Raw genomic sequence first — 23,163 nt, 5'->3', positions numbered from 1 at the left:
CCACACGCAGGAGTATCCCCCATTCACCTCTTCCCCACACGCAGTAGTATCCCCTATTCACCTCTTCCCCACACACAGTACAATCCCCTATTCACCTCTTCCCCACACACAGTACAATCCCCTATTCACCTCTTCCCCACACGCAGGAGTATCCCCCATTCACCTCTTCCCCACACGCAGTAGTATCCCCCATTCACCTCTTCCCCACACGCAGTAGTATCCCCCATTCACCACTTCCCCACACGCAGTAGTATCCCCCATTCACCACTTCCCCACACACAGTAGTATCCCCCCCCCCCCCTACACTATACACCTCTTCCCCACAAGCAGGAGTATTCATCCATTCCCTCGTTTTATTTCCCTCCGAGGCCATAAATGTCACTCGATAATAATAAGCACCTATTCTCTTTACATACGCTACTATCTCTCCCTATTATGAATAGTTGGGTAAAACACACAAATACCCGATGGGGGGGGTAAAGCTGTTTAAAAGGCAGTTTTTCCTTTCCTCCGCACGCAGTGCTGTCGGCCCGTCGTAGCGGCCACGCCTGGCTTGTATTAAGCAGTGTTTTGTTCTCCAGAGGCTAATGTGTGCCGATGTCTGGCTGAGTTAATGATATGTCCCTGAAGCTGCCGACACAGACGACACCCCTCCTCGATGTTATCTCTCCGCGCCGCACCGCAGCTGTCGGAGAGATGACTGAGCGTCAGAGAGTGGCCTGCCACTGGGAGAAGAAAACAGCCCGCTACCCGCACACTGCATGGCCTAAATCAGGGGCGGGATGTAAATCGGTTGTCAGCGAGTGCCGTTCCGGGTACTCGTTCGCATACTTGAGTTTTTCGCTTTTTAGGGAAATGTCGCACTTATACTTCACCACGTTTTAATTTCTGCATACGAAATGAGGGACAGGTCGATGAAATGGAGGCACTTTCAAAAGTTCAAGGCTTCCAAGTTGAAGAGGTAGTAATCGGAGTCATCGGGACAGGCCAGCGCCATTTACCCTTTCACTACCACACTACAGAAGGTTAACATTTCACTACCACATACAGACGGTTAACCTTCTGTAGTGTGGTAGTGAAAGGGTTAACCTTCTGTAGTGTGGTAGTGAAAGGTTAACCTTCTGTAGTGTGGTAGTGAAAGGGTTAACCTTCTGTAGTGTAGTAGTGAATGGGTTAACCATATCTAGTGTGGTAGTGAAAGGGTTAACCATCTGTAGTGTGGTAGTGAAAGGGTTAACCATATGTAGTGTGGTAGTGAAAGGGTTAACCATATGTGGTGTGGTAGTGAGAGGGTTAACCATATGTAGTGTGGTAGTGAAAGGGTTAACCATTTGTAGTGTGGTAGTGAAAGGGTTAACCATATGTAGTGTGGTAGTGAAAGGGTTAACATGCTGTAGTGTGGTAGTGAAAGGGTTAACCTTCTGTATTGTGGTAGTGAACGGGTTAACCTTATGCATGGTGGTAGTGAAAGGGTACTGTGGTAGTGAAAGGGTTAACTTTCTGTACTGTGGTAGTGAAAGGGCCTATGGTAGTGAAAGGGTTAACCTGATGTAGTGTGGTAGTGAAATGGTTAACATTATGTAGTGTGGTAGTGAAATGGTTAACATTATGTAGTGTGGTAGTGAAAGGGTTAACCATCTGTAGTGTGGTAGTGAAAGGGTTAACCTTCTGTAGGGTGGTAGTGAAATGGTTAAGCCCCGGTGCCTTTTTTTAATAGTGTAGTGTTTTCCTTTCCCGTCTACCAGTAATTTGTCCTTGGTGCTGCATGTGGGGTTAGTGGGGACATTGTGTTTCACCAAAGGATTTTATTATTTTGTTAACGTTCCAATTTTTAAAAGCCAAATTGCTAAACACTAAATGACCGGCTGTTGCAGTGAATGCAGCAGAACGGGTGACCCGACCTGCTACGCTAAGCTTGTTTTGGCTATTGCTTTGGAATTCAAAATCCCCTGCCTTATCAGAGAGAGAAACGTAGAGTAGAAGGCCTCCTTCACTGGAACCAGAGCCTGCATGAACCAGAGCCTGCCTGAACCAGAGCCTGCGTGAACCAGAGCCTGTGTGAACCAGAGCCTGCCTGAACCAGAGCCTGTGTGAACCAGAGCCTGCGTGAACCAGAGCCTGCCTGAACCAGAGCCTGTGTGAACCAGAGCCTGCCTGAACCAGAGCCTGCGTGAACCAGAGCCTGTGTGAACCAGAGCCTGTGTGAACCAGAGCCTGTGTGAACCAGAGCCTGTGTGAACCAGAGCCTGTGTGAACCAGAGCCTGCCTGAACCAGAGCCTGTGTGAACCAGAGCCTGTGTGAACCAGAGCCTGTGTGAACCAGAGCCTGCCTGAACCAGAGCCTGTGTGAACCAGAGCCTGTGTGAACCAGAGCCTGTGTGAACCAGAGCCTGTGTGAACCAGAGCCTGTGTGAACCAGAGCCTGTGTGAACCAGAGCCTGTGTGAACCAGAGCCTGTGTGAACCAGAGCCTGTGTGAACCAGAGCCTGTGTGAACCAGAGCCTGTGTGAACCAGAGCCTGTGTGAACCAGAGCCTGTGTGAACCAGAGCCTGCGTAAACCAGAGCCTGCCTGAACCAGAGCCTGTGTGAACCAGAGCCTGTGTGAACCTGTGTGAACCAGAGCCTGTGTGAACCAGAGCCTGCGTGAACTTGTGTGAACCAGAGCCTGCGTAAACCAGAGCCTGCGTGAACTTGTGTGAACCAGAGCCTGCGTGAACCACAGACGAAGCTAGGAGCCATTTATTAATAGTATGTTCATTTTCCTATAGCTGCAGGAGATTCTATAGAGACGGAGCAGCCACTTTTACATCACCCGTGAGAGATCTATGATAACTAACATAACCTAATGTTGCATTATTTCATGCATTGATATTATCAATAAGACATCATCTCTAAGCATTTACAATGTAGACTTGACTGGCACATCTTTTAAATCAAGTAAGTAGTCAGGTGTCCTAGGGGGTTGTGTGTGTGAGGGGAGGGGGGCACGGATGGGGGAGGAAAGCTTCAGTGGCCTATAGATCATCACTTAATAGGGTACCTGGAAAATCAGGGGGTAGCATGGAAAATGTTTTCAAGGCAAGCGTGGGAACCCTGCCTATGATAAGATAAGACAATATATTACTTTATTGATCCGCTTGGGGAAATTCCGGCGTCATACAGTAGCAGCATGAGGGAGGGGAGGTAGAGGTATGGGCAGGGTAATACTAGAAAGACATAAATATAGGCAATAACATCATAATAAAAATAAACAGTGTAAACAATATAATTGACTCTGAATATAAGAATATGAGAAGTAAACAGTGTAATCAAAGGTGCAGATGAGGGTCTGTATGCCCTATCAGTTATATTATTACAATACATATGGGCAATATAGAATTAGAATCAGAATATATACTATATGAGTAAAGTAAAGTAAACAGTATACACAGGTGCAGTATGCACAATGTACCCTAACTGGCACGATATACGTCATATCTTGTACTTTGTAGTCCGTGCCGGTTTGGTGGTAAGAGTCAGACACACACATTGATAGAAGAACCTCGTACAGAATGTGTATTTAAGTGGAGGACTTTTACTTTTACCATAGTGCTATACTATCTGGGTATTTCCACTTGTACTTAAGTATAATTATCAACTGTGTACTTCCGCCACCGTTGGCCCAGAGCCAGCCTCGGCCTGTGTGGACTGTGTGTCTAGAGGGGCTCATTACATTAGTGATGGAGGTCGACGGAGGCAAGTACTTTATTGGTCCACATTATAGCCTCAGAGGGACCACATGGTGACACTTCAGTAGTGGTGGGAATCACCAGCACTGTACTGTGATATTGCCATATATTACGATTTATTGCGATTTATTACCTTTTTATTATTAATTATGTCCCCAACGGAAAACTTTGTGAACATCTGCAATTAAAAATAATAATTTATAGAAGTCGCTTTGGATAAAAGTGTCAGCTAAATAACAAAATGTCAAATGTAAATGTTATAGAAGAAGTCAGTTCACCAAAAAATTTATATATATATATATATTTACTTAAAAATATTGATCAGTTGCGGCTGGGTGGCGCAGCGGAGATTGCGCTCGTCACCAATGCGAGAGACTCCGGTCTCGAATCCGGGTGTCGGCATTGCCTCCGGCTTGGGCCAGCCGTCATACTAACTCGTTTGGCTGAGTTAGCGGGAGGGAAGTCGATGGGGTGGTAATCTGGCGTTGTGGACAGCGACTCCTACATGTCAGGTCTGGGCGCCTGCACAGCAAAAGACAGGAAGTGGTGAAGGCAGTGTGACCTCCCACGTGTTACACTTCACCAATGAGAGTCCGTGCTGTCGGGTGAAAAGAGAGCCGCTGGCTGTCTCCGCATGTGTCGGAGGAAGCATGTGGTAGACCTCAGGGCTCCCTTGACCGACCAGTAGGGGGCACATGCGCACAACAACCAGGTAAGGGAGGGGGGAATTGGCATAACGACTAAATTGGGATGGGAGGAAAAGCACAGAAAATCAGACGGAGAAAAAGAGGATTAAAAAATAATAATAATAATATTGATCAGTGTATCGATATAATATCGGCACGCAAAATATCACGATATTTTCCCCCCAACCCCTACAATTCACTGTACTCTGTATAGGGAAAAGCACGGATAATGTGATGGAAACAGATTTATTTTTTTACCTGAAATTGCTCGTTATTATCAAATAAAATAAATCCTGTCCTGAATCTTTGGACTATGATAAAATAATAGAAACATGTTCAACAAACAGTGTAACGTTACAGTATGTGTTCAACACCAAGACCCATCATCTCCTGCTGTGATTGTCAAAAGTAGACTAATTTACAATTTCTGACAGTAGTATGGCCTATTTCAGTATTACTGTCTATTGGGTAATGTATCGTTTTTCTTGGGTGTACTATTGGATTTTGGTGTGTGTGTGTGTGTGTGTGTGTGTGTGTGTGTGTGTGTGTGTGTGTGTGTGTGTGTGTGTGTGTGTGTGTGTGTGTGTGTGTGTGTGTGTGTGTGTGTGTGTGTGTGTGTGTGTGTGTGTGTGTGTGTGTGTGTGTGTGTGTGTGTGTGTGTGTGTGTGTGTGTGTGTGTGTGTGTGTGTGTGTGTGTGTGTGTGTGTGTGGCCACTGTGTCAGGTTATGTTCAAGTGACGTGGGTTTATACTGAGCATGTTGGCGCCGGCATAACGTCCTCTATCCATATGTTTGTATGATTCATGCAGCTGTTGCGTCTGACAGATGATGTGTGTGTGTTTATGTGGCCTTGTGTGGCCACCGTGCCATGCTATGTGATGCTATTGTTCGTCTTGGTGCCTGTAAAGCTACTTCTGATGATGTTTAAGACTTGTATGACTAAATGGTGGTGCATTCTGGCAAATACAGTAAAAAATTAAGTTGAATATTTGGACCAACCGAATGCCAATATTAAAGAGCCCATATTATGCCCATTTCCCAGTTTAATATTACAATTGTCCTGTTTAGGGATGTCCGATATTATCGGCCTACCGATATTGGCATTAAAATGTGATATCGGAAATTATCGGTATCGGTTTTCAAACAAAATAAATAAAAAAGATTTTTTTTAAATTTATTTAACCTTTATTTACCCAGGCAAGCAACACATTCTGATTTTTTTATTGTCAAAAGTATGCATAATGTTGTGTTAATTCCACGACAAGAGATATGTAATGTTTTTTTTTTTTATCCACTTTTTCTCCCATTTTTCTATATTTTCTCCCATCCCAATTTCGTATCATCCAATTCAACCCTCCCCTGTCACGAACGCTGTTTCTTGCCTCCCACAAGCCGGCTGCAGTGAGGACTAAGTCATACATAGCACAAGTCCCCTCCGGTACTTGAGGTAACAGCAGTCGCATCTTTTCACCTGCGCAGCTCGACCTCTCAGTGTCGAGGAGTAACGCGTGGGAGGCTCACGCTGCCCCCGACACTTCCTGATTCTACTGCGCAGGCGCACCAACCGACTTGTAGGAGTCGCTTGTTCACAACGTTCGATCCCCACCCTTCAGTTTTTCCCTCCCCGTAATACGGCCAATGTGTATTACTGCGGACGACCAGCCAAACTGAAAAACAATGTGGAGAGCTGGATTCGAACACGCGAATCCTAGCGTCTCCACACTGGTGGCGAGTGCCTTAGACCACTACACCACCTAGCCGCCAAGAGATATGTAATGTTAATTACCTGAAATTATTCCGTTTTTTGGGGGGGGTAAACCCTGCATATATCGATATCGGTTGATATCGGTATCGGAAATGAAGAGTTGGACAATATCGGTATATCGGTATCAGTAAAAAAGCCAATATCAAGCATCCCTAGTCCTGTTCTATTTATAATTATTTGCATGTTTTTATGATAAATAAAGCGTGAAACGTGAAAATGCTGAAAATATACACTTTGACTGCTGATTTGACACGTTTTAATTATTAATTCTTTAATTCAGCAACATTAATTCGTACAGTTACAGTACAGCCAGGCTCAGCATTAGCAATAGCATTGGCAATGAATATTAGATTAGAAAATACATTTGCCTGATTTATCGTGACCTCAGATATAAACCACGCCACGGCCAGTTGTTTTAGAAACAAAAATCTGAATAGACCGACCATTTTGTTGGTTGAGCTGATACAGATGCAAATACAGATACAGATACAGATAGGCATGGCCGGGTAGTGCAGCTGTGGTGCTTCGGGGTTGGCCGACCGTCCATACTAACACAATTGGCTGTGTTAGCGGGTGGGAAACCCGGCGAGGGTGGGTCCTGGTTGTTGTAAACAGCGACTCCTACAGGTCGGTCAGGGCGCCTGCACAGCGAGGGAGGGAAATGGTGAAGGTAGTGTGACCTCCCACGCGTTACACTTCACCAATGAGAGTCCTCGCTGCCAGGTGAAAAGAGGCTGCTGGCTGTCTCCTATGTATCGGAGGAAGCATGTGATAAGACTTCAGGGCTCCCTAGACGACCAGTGGGGGGGGTACATGCACGCAATGACCAGGAAGGGGAGGGGGGAATTGGCGACAAAAAAATTGGGATGGGAGGAAAACACAGAAAAGTGGATTAAAAAAAAATATACAGATAATGATGTCTCTGTAACACAATGGCAGGATGACTCATACAGTACCAAGACAGACACAGTACTAAAGCTAAGGGTTGCTGTGGGAGTGAAGGCTAGGAAACTGCCTCCAGCAACAACCAGTTCTACTCGTACAAAATACCATAGGAGATTTGAAGGGGGGGTTGAAATGACAGAGAAGGGACAGTTGCATTTTTATTTTTGATATTTTATTCTTCAGAAATACAAGGTGCAGTAGTTCTATATTCTCAATTAAACCCTGGCCGGCTTATCATGATGATCAGGACGTGACGCCCAATGAAGGATCGGACCAAATGTTTTGGGTGGAGCGAGCAACAGTGAAGCCTTGAGTCTATTGACTCAGCACTGTGGATGTTAATCCCCGTAGGCTTCAGTGAATTAGCAGCAAGAGGAGCATTCCAACAGAGCATGACCATACACATTCTCGTCTTGAAAAGGAAAGAGGACTGGAACCCAATTAAGATGGAGCTCAGTGGTTTTGTCCGATCTTTAAAAGGAAAAGCTGACCCTGAAACACTTCCAAGCTGTTGAGAAAAAGCATGTACTTAAAGGAACACGCCAACTTTTGTGGAAATTAGCTAATTTGCCATTTACCATGGAGTTATACAAGCAGATCCATACAGAAGTAGGTGTGCCAATGTAGCCTACTTCTCAATAGTAGGGTTGGGCACCGAAAACCGGTTCTAATTAGGAACCGGTTCCTAACTTCCGGTTCTGGAACCGGAAGTAACATACCAGCATTTCGATTCTAAAAAAAAAAGAAAAAAAAAATTACTTTGTTAATTAATACCCTAGTTACAGTACAGCAAACAAATTAAACTGTATCATGTCAACTGAAAATGTGAATAGTATGCATTTTTTTTTAAATGTTCAAAAATTAAATTCTCCTGCGAAATAAGCTGTGACCTGCACCTCAAAGAATCGGAATCGAGAATCGTTCAGAACAGGAATCGATATGGAGAATCGGAATCGGAACCGGAATCGTTCAAATCCAAACGATGCCCAACCCTACTCAATAGTCACGAAATACACTCCAAATACAACTCCAAAACTTTCCTGTAAACATGTTGTGACTAGGGCTGTCAGTTTATCGCGTTAATTAGATTAATTAATTACACAGCAAATTATCGCGTTATGAAAATTTACTCAAAATGAATTTAAAAAAAAACGTTTTTTTTTATATATTTTTTTTTAATCTCATTCATTCAATAATAACGTAGAATACACATGTACAGACTTTTTTTTAATATGGTCCATTTGCATGTTCTTGGTATCTGATTCTATTGACATCTATGGATCTCAGAATTCCCAGTGTCAGAAATACTGTGTCTGTTACTAGGCTTGATAAAATTATAATGAACCAAATGAGAATATCAATGCATTTTTTTTATTATCTTTGACCGTGAAAAACACCATGCTAAAATTGACCAGACCTGAAAAATCTAAGCAAATTAATAAATGGAAGATGATTAAACAGAAGGTTTTATAGATACAGTACTGAATTCTGCCATCCGGACACATGCAATTTGAAATATGATTATAGAATATAGAATATCAGGCATAAAATGGTTATGCGATTAAAATGCGATTAATTAGATTAATTAATTACAAATCCTGTAATTAATTAGATACAAAAATGTAATCGCCTGACAGCACTAGTTGTGACCTGTGTATTTACCACAAAAAAATATAAAAAATAACATTTTCGATTTCTAAGCAGATATATACTTTGTTTAAAAAAAATTGGGCTTTTGAGGGGTTGAAATCACTGCACCCAGGCAGCAGTGGTTCGGCAAAAAACATTTCCGAGTATATATCTGCTTAGAAAACGAAAATGTCTAATTAATATTTTTTTATTTCTCCACATGGTAAATACACAGGTCACAACATGTTTACAAGAACGTTTTGGAGTTGTATTTGGAGTGACTGTTGGGAACTAGGCTACACTGGCACACCTACTTCCAGTGAAAGACGCTAAGCTAGGCTAACATTGCGGCTGTTCCCTAAGCCTAATGCATGCACAGAGAAGAAAAGGGTATGTATCTGCTTGTCTAACTCCAGGGTAGATGGCAAATAAGCTAATTTACCAAATGGTTAACCCTTTCACTGTGACAATACAGAAGGTTAACCATTTCACTGCCACACGACAAATGGTTAACCAAGGGTTAACCTTCTGTAGTGTGGTAGTGAAAGGGTTAACATTGCAGATTGGTTTTATATATTGCTGTGACCCGCACTGCAGCAAAGTGTCTATAAACCATCACTCACTTTATCCTAGGCTGTATTCACTTTAGATCCGACAGGGTGGTGCATTTGTGTGACGTCAAGCTGTGAGCTTTTAAACCCCTGCCCCCCTTCCCCATCCATCGTCTTCCGCTCCGATCGCCAGCCTACGTGATTGGTCCACTGCGGCGCGTGGGGGCGCTTTGTGTCACGGCAAAAGTTTAATCTGGTCCAACTTTCTTGCCGCACGCTGAAGGATCAAGAAAATAGGCCGGGCTTTGAGATATAGGTCTATTGTTTGTTCCTGACTCCTCATAGGAGTGCAGATTTGTTACGCTTGGGCTTTGGGGCTGAGTGTGTTTCCTGAAGTGAAGTGAAGCTGCTTTGAAGGGTGTCTGGCTCGTCTGCACGGAGCAAGGTGTGCCGCCTCCGTCTACCGCAAAGAGTGAAGTTCACTTAGCAGCTCTGGTGCATGTTCTGAATACCTGCCCCGCTCTACGCGCTCACAGAGCGACTGTCTCAGCAAAGTATCGGTGACGGCAAGTCCGGGGGCAGCATTCATAATGTATGCACCTCTTGCCTCGGGGGTAGCTCAATCAGTTTCCTTTTAATACCCTATTTCCAAACGCTGCTTAGCCCTCTTCCTCTGGCTGAGAGGCCACATTACATTAAAGTTTAAATAACAGCCAGGGTCTGTCTGTTTACAAGACACTCTGTAAACTCAGCCCACCGGCCTTCACTTCACTTCTGCCTTATTTCAGCAGTTGGCATGCAGTACTTCACTGTGTTTTATTGGCCAAAGCCCAGCAGATTCATGTGCGGAAGGCTAAAGGGAAGGGGGGAGCCAGTTCTCCTTATAAAGGTAAAATATGTTCGCTGTGAGCCGTGGCCAACTTCTCTCTGGCAGGAGTGTTTAGGAGTAGGTGCCACTGCCAGCTCCTTTTTGTATATAACCGCCTGCTTCATTATACAAGCGTGTACTGTATAGACCTGCCGGCTTCATTGTGAGAGCTTGTATATCATACCCGCTGGTGGTGGTTGCTGTGTACAGTATCTGTCTCTTACTTCTAAACTATATTAGGAATGGATTCTGTGTGTAGTGAGAGTGATCTCAGGAATTACCTATTTACTTGAACCTCCAGCCATCCTCTGGTCTACTACTGTTTTTTTTTTTTTTTTACTTTATTTTTTAGCGTTTATCGCTTTTCTGGTCAAGCATGACCGACAGAAACAGGTTGAAATGGGATGTAGAGCAGGGGAAGACATTCTGAGAAATGACGGCGGGTCCGGGAATCGAACTCGTGTCCCCCAGATCCGTGACGAGCACGGTTTTCCCCGACGCAGAAATAGCGCCGAGATATGCGGTGAGCTACGGGAGCTCCCCTTCTACTACTGGTCTTACGACCTAGTACCTACTGGGACGTCACTCTGTCACTCACTAGGCGTGTTGATCTGCACCTAGTTAGGTTCCTCTTACTGGGAGGTTGGGCTTAGGTTACCTCTTACTCTGCTCATTTTATGCCGGTCTATGATTCTGCCAATTTTTATGCAAATGTTATGCCTATTCTAGCCTGTACATTTTTTGTCTACGTCACTACTGTGAAGCACTTTGGGCTGCAATTCTTGTATAAAAGGTGCTGTTGTGAAGGATCAGATTAAACCGAATATATATATTTATTTATGGATATATATTTAATAGTATTTGTATATCGTTTGATATCCCTTGTATATTCCTTGTACATATACACGGAATATCCCTTTATTCTACTACAGCCCATAATAGTTCATTCTCTTATTGGACAAAAGGACCAGGCGCCAGGGACAAGCCCCTGGCGTTCAAGTTCAAAGGTACCGACGAGACATGCCCTTACTAGCCTCAGCTCCGCGCAGGAATACGGCTACCGAAAGCAGAGCGGCACTACTTGTCCACTGTGCATATAAATATGGCGCAAGAAATGTAGAATTCCTCTTAGTCCTTTACCCTTCTACCCAACTAAGTAACAAGACGTGAAGCCTCACCCCACGATACCGCGTGCGGTGTAGTACGGCCTGTTTGGCCTTAGAATAGCAGTGAGACCTCGTGCGAATTAATAGCTGAATTGCCAGAGTTTGGCACCGTATTTCTATTAAGTAATAATAGTCTATTATGTATGGTGCATCGTTCGGTTAGAGTTCTAAAGTGAGCAGCACCCCCATCGTTTCCTCGCGTTATCTAGAGTCTTAACCAGGTTGGGCAGACCACGCGTGGTGCTTTCATCCGAGGAGTTCTAGGCGAGGACGAGTGGACCTGCACATTGGATTACCTACCCCGACGACTGCTGAGCCCTATACGGCATGGAATATCTATTTGCTTTGGTGCTTTGATTTGTGGAGCGGATAATCGCCAACACCGGTGAGTGTTGGATTTACCCCGAGAGGAGCCAAGGTGAGACGGCGCTCAGACCAGACTGAGGTCGCCTCGCTTCTTCTTCGTTGTGGACCTAAAGCTACAGCTACAGCTATCGTCTACAAGAGAGCCCAAGTGTATTCATCTGCGGATCAAGGTTCTACGGGCACTGTGTTCTGTACCTGGACTCTCCCTAGAAATCGTTGACCAGACGGGATACAGCCGACGGCTCTCCTACCCCCCCTACTGGCTTACAACCGGCGGGACCCCTTCAGTATATTATCCAGCTATAATCATTAAGTGACCATCGCTATAATTCCCTAAGAGCCAGGTTGTATACTTGCTTCCTGTGTAACCAGAGATTGGACATTCAGTGTTGATTTGCCTACGAATACTCATTTGCCTTACAAGTGCATTCAAATCATAAATGTAATAAGTAACTATTATATGTACCCTTTGCTATATATTAAATATTTGACTATTACCTTTGTGTGGACCTGATTTCATATGTGGGAAAGTGTTCATCATACTTAGATATCGTGTACTGTATGGCCAGTAATTAAAGTACATAAAGCGGTAGTGGTTTAATGATACCATACTTATCAATACAGTCAGGGAATTGTACCCCTCAGTTAAAATTGGTCCTTCGAGCCGGAGGGTAATTAGCGTAATATTAATATAGTGGTATTAATATTGAAATGGCCTATGATGAACACTCCACGAAACGGTCCTCCTAAAGTAGAACGCCCGCAACGTAGACGACAGCCACCCCAGTACTTAGAGGATTACGCTGTCAGTAAACTACCTAGCCTTCTACAAACAGTAAACGCAGTAAAAGTAGAAAGTAAAATTATGTCCGACCCTATCAACCAGGATACCCCGACCACAGAGGCCCTAGTGGGTTCTAATGTAACTGACCAAGCTCACGGTGGGGACCAGGAGGGAACTGACACGACTTTACCCCCCGCCAATACCGAAGAAGTAGTCCCCCCAGAGCTCCGGGAGGAAGACAACCCTCCAGAGGTGGAACTCTGCACGGAACAAGATGAGGAGAGCGCCGAGGAGATAGAGCTCCAGGACTCCCCGCAGGGGAACGCATCCCCAACGGGTACAGCCAGGAGCGGCTCACCTCTACAAGCGTCTTCCCCCAGCGAGGCGGAGAGGATGCTGTCACAGGCGTTCTTCGCCAGCCTGACAGCCTCTACCGAACGCGATCGACTTCAGGGTGAACGCGATCGACTTCAGGGTGAACGCGATCGACTCCAAGCACAGACGCTTAGCGAGCGCGAACAACTCCAAGCGCAGCAACGGAGCGAAGAAGAGCACATACGGGATGGGTTAATCGCAGATACGCATTGTATGCATGGTTCGCATGTGTGCCAAATGGTGACCTCGGAGCAGGTCCTAAATTATTATTATTATTATTATTATTATTATTATTATTACATACGTCTGGAGCTGAGGCGCCTTCAGACGGAAGAGAATATGGCAAGAGACCGGGCCGACACCCAGTGTGCCGCTGCCGGTGCCCAAAGAGAAGCAGATCTCACCAAGCGCGAAGCCGAGCGCGACAGACTACAAGCCGAGCGCGACAGACTACAAGCGCAGCTAATGGAGCAGCTGATCACCAGGGCAACACCCCCTCCCTCCACAAGGGGTTCCAGAGCCTCGTCAAGACACACGTCAAGGGCACCCTCCCCTAACCGAGCAGGCGACCTTGAACTCGACCACCAGAGAGAGTCTACACCCCCCTCCGAACTCATTCCCCGACCGGTCCAAGTGAGACCCAGCTACAAGGAAGGAACAGCGGACACCGCGGAGAGGCTAAATAGACGACTACAGGATCTAGGTGACCTGGCAGAAGAAGAAGAGGGAGAAGAGGAGAGTCAAGCCCGACAGCAGCACATTACTCCACAGGACCAGGAGGTCCAGTACAGCCCAGGCTATACCCCCGCGGCTCTGCGCTACTGACCCCCGACTCGACTCACGGGTGAGCATGACGCACGACCAGTCCCGAGGAATAGCACCTGGACCAGCGGGCCATGGTACCCTGCCAGTACCAGCCCACCGAGAGGCGTAAGAAGAGACTCGCCCAGGAGGCCTCTCTTCCAACGCTCACCGATGTGCCAGCCATCCATGGCGTCATACATTGGCACACCGACGTTTCCAGACTTCACCCATGAGAATCGAGCACAGTACACGGAGCTCCGGATGTGCTTAGAGACAATGATGGTGGATGTCGCTGATGAACGCCACAAGTATGCAATATTATTGAAGCACCTGAAAGTGCCCCGAGCGCACAACATAGCGCTGGCCTATGCCACCTCTACGACCCCATACACCGCGGCTCTAGCAGCGCTGGACCAGAGATATGGACGTATATGGGATTACGTAATACAGGAGATAAGGCATATTGACCGCCTACCCCCAGCAACAGACAATCGCTCACTAGACGACCTGTCTATAAAAGTACAATCCCTGGTAGGGATGCTGGGGGCGCAACGAGAAAAGGGTATGCACGAACTATACGCAAACTCGAACGTCGAGAGGATTTTAGAGAAGCTGCCGCCCGCCCGACAGGAGCGCTTCAGGCGGCAAAGAGACCACCGTGATCCTAACGGTCCCGAGCCATCCCTCCTAGATTTAGCCGACTTCCTGGCGAGAGAAGTCAGCAGCCTACGGCTGGATACGTTCGTGCGGAGCACGCCAAGCTCCAGAGAGGGACCTAGGAGAGTAAACGATGGCCGAAGATCGGTGACTGTCATGCACCAATCAGAATCAGTACCGAGCAGCAAGAACCACAGTACCCCCTCGACGAAAGAGAAGTGGAAGATGGTGTGCCCGTACTGCGAGAAGGAACACTGGTTGTCACAATGTGACCAGTTCAAGAAGATGACCGCTGAAGAAGTAAGTCACTGGATAAAGTCCAACAGGCGCTGTTACCGATGTGCGCGCAGTCACATGGCAGCCGAGTGCCGCCTAAAGAAGAGGTGTAGTCGGTGTGACGGAGCCCATCTGGATGTCCTACACGACAGTAACAAAAGAAAGCCTGCACCATCCAACAGACCAAAGACCCTTCTCCTCGCGTCCGCTGCGGCCCAGCTGGGGCTGCGGGGGAGCGAGAACCAGATGACGATTCGGACAATAAGAAGAGATCTAAAGACGATAAAGGGCGAGAATGTCTCCTTCACTATCGCAGCAAGCGGGCAGCCAGAGAGACGGTACAGGATTACTAATGCTTTCACCAGCCAAGAAATAGGACTATCGCAGTACACCTACCCCATCGCCAAGCTGATGGAGAAATATGTGCACCTGCGTCAACTACCTATACCGCTCATAGACGGTGCCACCCCGACCCTGCTGATAGGCTCCGACCATGCAGACCTCATAGTCCCGATAGACCGGGTCCATACAGGACCCAGAGGTTGCCCTGCAGCAGTCGAGACCCGCCTAGGATGGACATTACAAGGCCCCCTCGCCAAGTCTCTTAACCGAACAGCAGCCACTAGCTGCCTCCACTCCAGAGCGACAGAAGGAGACACCACACTCCTGCAGCATGTCGAGAGGCTATAGACACTAGAGACAATGCCCTTTAAGAACGAAAAGAAAGACACTCGTTCTAAGGAAGATATCTACGCTATAGCCCTCCTCGAGCACGGGACAAAGAGAGTCAACGTCAACGGAGTGATGAGATACGCAACTCCACTCCTGAGGCGAGAGGGAATGCCCACCTTTCGTGCTACAAAAGAGGCGACGGAGCGGTATCTATTGAACACAGAGCGGCGCCTAGCCAAAGACCCCGCTCAAGAAGCTGTGTACCGCGCTGAGATTAACAAATTAATCACAGCGGGACACATAAAGAAAATTGACATTAAAGAGGCCGATCAGACGACCGAATCATGGTACGTGCCGCACCACAAGGTCCACCACAACGGCAAGGATCGCATTGTGTTTAACTGCAGCTACCAGATCGGATCACAAAATCTGAATAAAGAACTCTTGGCCGGCCCAACACTCGGCCCCTCCCTACTAGGCGTGCTACTACGCTTCCGCCAGGACAAGGTGGCTATCAGCGGCGACATCAAAGGGATGTTCCTGCAGGTGAGGCTAGTGGAGGAGGACAAGCCCCTGCTGCGGTTCCTATGGAGAGAGAGGATCGGAGATGAGCACCCAGCCATCTATCAATGGGAAGTCCTCCCTTTCGGAACCACATGCAGCCCATGCTGTGCTACGTTTGCACTGCAAAAGCACGTCGCAGAGGACCCAGCAGCAGATGAAGAGGTCCAACAAAGTGTGACAAATAGTTTCTACGTGGACAACTGTTTACAAAGCGTCTCGACGCCAGAAGAAGCCGAGGCTCTCCTACTCAAGCTCCGCGTCTCCCTGATCAAAGGCGGCTTTGATCTCAGGCAGTGGGCCAGCAGCGACCCGCAAGTACTGCGCAGCCTCTCCCCCGAGGACAAGGCCGCGAGCAGCGACACCTGGATGGCGACCATCCCAGGAGAAGCCCAAGAAATGACACTAGGACTAGTCTGGCGCTTCAAAACAGACTCGCTCCATTATAGACACAAACCCCTGATCAAGGAGCAGGGAAGGTCGACGGCAATACCGACCACCAGACGGAGTGTATACAGAACACTCGCCAGACAATATGACCCGTTGGGATGTATTCTACCTTACACCACCAGGGCAAAGATGATTGTAAGAGCGCTATGGGACAAAGACCAGGGCTGGGACGATCCCATACCCGAACACCTTGCATCCACATGGAGAGAGTGGGAGACGGAACTCCGCTCACTCCCAGGTGTTAATATACGCCGCAGCTACTTCCCACCCACAGTGAGGCCAGAGACATGCAAGATCGACCTGCACGTATTCAGCGACGCCTCCGAAGTAGCCTACGGTTCGGTGGCTTACTTGCGTGCCCGAGAGGAGGGAGGAGAAATACATACTGCTTTCATCCTGGCTCGCTCAAGAATAGCCCCACGCAAGCAACAATCTATCCCGCGCCTAGAGCTCTGCGCAGCCCTAGCAGGAGCGCAGCTCGCCACGTTAATCCAACGTGAACTCACCATCCCGGTGCAAAGAACAATCTTGTGGTCAGACTCCACGACCGTACTCACATGGATCCGGTCTGATTCGTGCAGATACAAGGTCTTCGTGGGAGTCAGAGTCACCGAGATTCAAGAGTTAACAGAAGTAACCAGCTGGAGGTATGTGGACACCAAACACAACCCAGCTGACGTCATCACCCGGGGAATGTCCCTGGATGACCTCACCCGTCACAACCTCTACAGTGACGGGCCAGAGTTCCTCAAGCTCCCCGAAGAAGAGTGGCCTACACCCACCCCACGGGAGGCGAGTAAAGAGGAGGCAGAGAACAAGAAACCTATGTTCTGTGGGTTGACACACACACTCGTCCCCACAGACCCGGTTCTAGACGATTGCCTCACCCTAGAGAGTGCGCAGCTAAAGACATTTCTGTGGCACCACCCAGAGGTTCAGCCCACAACTGACATTTCAGCAGCTGACTACGAAGAAGCAGAACTCCTTCTACTACAACGAGCCCAGAGAGACTCGTTCCCCAATGAGCTAGCCTGTCTACAGGGAGCGAAGCCCGTCCCATCAGACAGCAGACTGCTCCACCTAGCCCCCGAGAGCGACGCCCATAATCTCATCAGAGTGGGTGGTCGTCTGCGGAGAGCCCCAGACCTACCGGATGACGTTAAGTACCCGATAGTCTTGAACAGCCGACACAAGGTCACAGAGCTGATCATAAAGAAATACGACGAGGATGTGCACCACGCAGGGGCAGAGAGAGTCTTCGCGGAGATCAGACGTCGTTATTGGATACTGCAAGGGAGAGAAGCAGTGCGGCGCTTCCAGCGAACCTGTCTAGACTGCCGTAAGTGGCGCGCGCACCCCAGTATACCCCGGATGGCTGACCTACCTCCCTGTCGCCTCCGACCCGGCGACAAGCCCTTTCACTCCACCGGTATGGACTGTTTTGGCCCGCTGTATATAAAGAGAGGAAGAGGAACCGAGAAGCGGTGGGGTATTGTATTCAAATGCATGACCACCAGAGCGATACATATCGAACTCCTTCCAACCATGAGCACAGACTCATTCCTTATGGCCTTCCGAAGATTCACATCACGGAAAGGAAAACCGTCTACATTGTTGTCTGATCACGGGACAAACTTCAAAGGCGGAGAAAGAGAGCTGAGAGAGAGCTTCCAAGCTATGGGCCCAGAACTTAAGACCCACCTCGCTCCATCCCAGATTGACTTCCAGTTTAATCCCCCGAACGCACCTCACTTCGGTGGAACCTGGGAACGAGAAGTACGTTCCATAAAGACAGCCCTGTACGCCGTGCTTGGGGCCCAGACTGTGGCGGAAGAAGTCCTAATGACAGTCCTCACGGAGATTGAGGGAGTATTGAACTCAAAGCCCCTCGGTTACGTCTCAAGTGATGTAGCAGATGTCGACCCAGTCACCCCCAACACCCTCTTGATGGGGCGGCTGGACCCCGCACTACCACAGACAATGTACAGGCCTGAAGAAGCGAACGGCCGAAGAATGTGGAGGTACAGTCAAGTACTGGCTGACAAGTTTTGGAACAGCTTCCTACTCCACTACCTACCGTCTCTACAGACCTGCCAGAAGTGGGTGAAAGAGAGAGACAATTTGACAGAAGGAACAGTCGTCATGATCATCGACCAGTCACTACCCAGAGCTATGTGGCCGGCTGGCCGCGTAAGCAAAGTGATCACCGGTGCCGATGGAAAGGTCCGAGCAGCTGAAGTGCTCGTCCAAGGACGGATTTACACCCGACCCGTGGCGAGGCTAATAGAACTGCCAAGGCTCCCTGATACTATTGATGACGACCATGACCCTATGACTTTGTGAGTTGACTGACCCTTACAGCGGACATTGAGTAGTGGACAGTGCGGTTAATCTGTCTCTGCTCAGCTAATTAGGTGGGACTAATTAGGGGGCGGCTGTTGTGAAGGATCAGATTAAACCGAATATATATATTTATTTATGGATATATATTTAATAGTATTTGTATATCGTTTGATATCCCTTGTATATTCCTTGTACATATACACGGAATATCCCTTTATTCTACTACAGCCCATAATAGTTCATTCTCTTATTGGACAAAAGGACCAGGCGCCAGGGACAAGCCCCTGGCGTTCAAGTTCAAAGGTACCGACGAGACATGCCCTTACTAGCCTCAGCTCCGCGCAGGAATACGGCTACCGAAAGCAGAGCGGCACTACTTGTCCACTGTGCATATAAATATGGCGCAAGAAATGTAGAATTCCTCTTAGTCCTTTACCCTTCTACCCAACTAAGTAACAAGACGTGAAGCCTCACCCCACGATACCGCGTGCGGTGTAGTACGGCCTGTTTGGCCTTAGAATAGCAGTGAGACCTCGTGCGAATTAATAGCTGAATTGCCAGAGTTTGGCACCGTATTTCTATTAAGTAATAATAGTCTATTATGTATGGTGCATCGTTCGGTTAGAGTTCTAAAGTGAGCAGCACCCCCATCGTTTCCGCGCGTTATCTAGAGTCTTAACCAGGTTGGGCAGACCACGCGTGGTGCTTTCATCCGAGGAGTTCTAGGCGAGGACGAGTGGACCTGCACATTGGATTACCTACCCCGACGACTGCTGAGCCCTATACGGCATGGAATATCTATTTGCTTTGGTGCTTTGATTTGTGGAGCGGATAATCGCCAACACCGGTGAGTGTTGGATTTACCCCGAGAGGAGCCAAGGTGAGACGGCGCTCAGACCAGACTGAGGTCGCCTCGCTTCTTCTTCGTTGTGGACCTAAAGCTACAGCTACAGCTATCGTCTACAAGAGAGCCCAAGTGTATTCATCTGCGGATCAAGGTTCTACGGGCACTGTGTTCTGTACCTGGACTCTCCCTAGAAATCGTTGACCAGACGGGATACAGCCGACGGCTCTCCTACCCCCCCTACTGGCTTACAACCGGCGGGACCCCTTCAGTATATTATCCAGCTATAATCATTAAGTGACCATCGCTATAATTCCCTAAGAGCCAGGTTGTATACTTGCTTCCTGTGTAACCAGAGATTGGACATTCAGTGTTGATTTGCCTACGAATACTCATTTGCCTTACAAGTGCATTCAAATCATAAATGTAATAAGTAACTATTATATGTACCCTTTGCTATATATTAAATATTTGACTATTACCTTTGTGTGGACCTGATTTCATATGTGGGAAAGTGTTCATCATACTTAGATATCGTGTACTGTATGGCCAGTAATTAAAGTACATAAAGCGGTAGTGGTTTAATGATACCATACTTATCAATACAGTCAGGGAATTGTACCCCTCAGTTACAGGTGCTATACAAATTAAGTTTATTATTATTATTATTATTATTATTATTATTATTATTATTATTATTATTATTATTATTATTATGACTGTGTACCTGCAATTGAATGGTAACCATTTTACCTAGAGTGCATGAAAGAGACTTAAACTCTTAAGCCCGGAGCCCTATTTTCTGAAGATCCACCTAAAATACATACCTAAGTAAATGGAAGATTGCTCCACTTCTACAAGGTTAATTTGCATGTTCTTGGTATCAGGAGATAGGGATTGATATCAGTCAATTAACACATTGGACGCCAGACCCGAGTATAGTCGAGTTAACTCGCCGACGCTTGAGCGCCAATCACGAGTATAGTCGGGTTTTAATTGTTATTTCTTTTATTAGCGATATACATTCATTTTCATCCATCCAACCTGATGTTATCGTTGGGAATGGGTCTGAGCTTGCAAAAGGGCAAATACCGCCGCCTATCGTCTCCCGGATGGTATTGCACATCATTGGATTGGATTGGCTGGGACTGTGCATAAAAAAAAAAGGTCCGGTCCAGGTTTTCCTTCTCGGGCATGCATTATCGTTATACCACATTGACTGGGGACACTGAGCAGCGTGGATTACGTGTTTTGGATATATAACGTAAGGTTATCCTATAATCCTAGTTATGAGTATAGCGAGCGTTCTGCTCTATTGGAACTATCCCTTTAATCCATTCTAATACTGAAAAACGTTCACATGTACACACCCCTATTCACCTCCGCCTGGCCACACCCACATCCGCTCCTATATAAGCGGGGTCGTGGCCACACCATCAGCTCCCTCCCAAGTCTTTCACCACCGAAGGCAAAGACCATGGGGTCCTCAGTGAGTCAGAGCAGAGCGCTCGCTATACTCGTATAACTAGGGTTATAGGATAACCTTACGTTATAGGGGCGGCTACATGGCGTAGTGGGCAAGGCGCTCGCCACGAATGCGGAGACGCTGGGCTCGCCTGTTCGAGCCCAGCGCTCCACATTGCTTTCAGTTTAGCTGGTCGTTCATACTAATACACATTGGCCGTATTAGGGGGTGGGAAACTGATGGGTGGGGATCGGGCGTTGTGGACAGCGACTCCTACAGGTCGGTTGGTGCGCCTGCGCAGTAGAATCAGGAAGTGTCGGGGGCAGCGTGAGCCTCCCACGCATTACTCCTCGCCACTGAGAGATCGAGCTGCGCAGGTGAAAAAATGCGACTGCTGTTACCTCAAGTACCGGAGGGGACTTGTGCTATGTATGACTTAGTCCACATTGCAGCCGGCTTGTGGGAGGCAAGAAACAGCGTTCGTGACAGGGGAGGGTTGAATTGGATGATACGAAATTGGGATGGGAGAAAATATAGAAAATGGGAGAAAAAGTGGATACAAAAAAAAACTTACGTTATAGATCGTATAGCTTTACGCTCTGCTCTATTGGAACACAGGAGCTGAGCAGAGCGAAAAGCTCGACAGATGTACCCGCTGAGGCCCCCTACAACCATCAGAACCGGGGAGGACCCAAGCCCCCCGGTCCCCCCTAGTGGAGGACGGGAGGGAATCGGATCCGACTGTGCGAAGAGGGCTTAGCACCTCAAACGCACAGGGTGAGCAGACCGTGGGACTTACCTTCGTTCAGAAGGACCCGCGACCACTCAGGCGTGCATCCCACATGCCACCAGGGAACAGACGGGAAGCAAAACACCCCCGTCACAGCCCCCAACATCACGGGGTCGAAGGTCAAGAACCCAACCCCGTGGCAAGGCTGCAGCAGCGGAGCGCGGAGGAGGTCCCAGCCCTAGGACAACCTGAGGGCTAGGACCCACTGAAAAAAGGGGGCCTGGTGAGGCCAACGAGGCCGCAGCATCGGGACCCCACCAGACGGTCACTGGTGACACCACCCCCCACATCGCCAGCGTATCGGACAGGGACCAAATCAAGAGCAGGCCCTTCCCCCCTTGGCACCCCACTCTGAAGTACTCTTCAAGAGGCTACCCCCCCACAACACTGCGGGGCCAGTCGGCGTGCCGGGGAGACAACCCCCAAGGAGGTTGATCCCTCAATCCAGGCAACAGGCCCCAAGAGCAGAACTCGACCTGTGCCTGGAGCACTGCGGACTAGACAGGCGCCTAAGGGGTCTACTGTGAGAACAGTATCCCGGCGGAAGGGGTGTTCGGTATGCTGTGCACCATGTCATAACCTCCACAAACCCGACCCCCCATCCAGCGGGGTCGAGGTTCAAAGAAGAGGCTGACACAATTGGCAGACGTCATGAAAGATACAGGGGCATACTCGGGCAGACTGGGTCAAGCCCGGCCTCAACCCAAGAGTCGACTCTGCTACCAACACACCGGAGAACCAACCACCCCCTTATGTTTAGTTTAACAGGAGGCGGTTGTTCCCTTAACCCACAAAGAAAACTCAGAAACATAACTGCGTGTTTCAGTTTTCAAAGGGTTTACCCAGGCCAACAGGTCGACGAGAACGAGTTCGGACCTGGGCCCGGCGGACCGGGACCTATACAGGGATGCCTAGAGGAGTTGACAACAACCTCCCCGACAGCCCCCTCCCAGCCCCGTCCTAGCAGGGAGGGAGGGGTGAAACAAATGGAGAGGGACCAAGCCCCCTAACACAGCGCAAGGTACAACACAGTATGGACCAAGCACGTCACTGTTAAGGGCAACCCGTGGTGGCATACATATGACACACACATCCACGACATCAATTCCCACGACGTCCGACCCGGCATTTTCCCCCCGGAAAAGCACAAAGTCCTTGGGGGTACCAGAACAGCAGATCTGCGCCCCGGCGGACAATGGGTTAACTGACCTGGTCCGGCGCGACCAGAACCAGTCCCGCGTCCTAGTTACGCTGCCATCCCCAGTCCTAAGAGGGGGGTAGGTACGCGTGTCGATCCAAAACATCACACAGGGCGCCACCAAGACGGTAAGTACGCAAATGCACTGCTCCTGGTGGCCCACCTCATGGGCGTGAGACCCCTCCGCCAATGTTTTGATCTACTCTGTCATCTCCCCCCGGAGATGCACGTGAGCCGTC

General features: G+C 48.2%; 1 protein-coding gene across 1 annotated transcript in view; it reads left to right on the top strand.

The window, feature by feature from the left end:
• The window catches only part of tbck (TBC1 domain containing kinase), a 188,737-nt gene that overhangs the window by 74,033 nt on the left and 91,541 nt on the right, over window positions 1–23,163 (top strand).

Source organism: Notolepis coatsorum (assembly GCF_963971535.1).
Source record: "Notolepis coatsorum genome assembly, chromosome: 7".
In the NCBI taxonomy this organism is placed as follows: domain Eukaryota; kingdom Metazoa; phylum Chordata; class Actinopteri; order Aulopiformes; family Paralepididae; genus Notolepis; species Notolepis coatsorum.
This window is presented reverse-complemented; position numbering and strand designations above follow the sequence as displayed.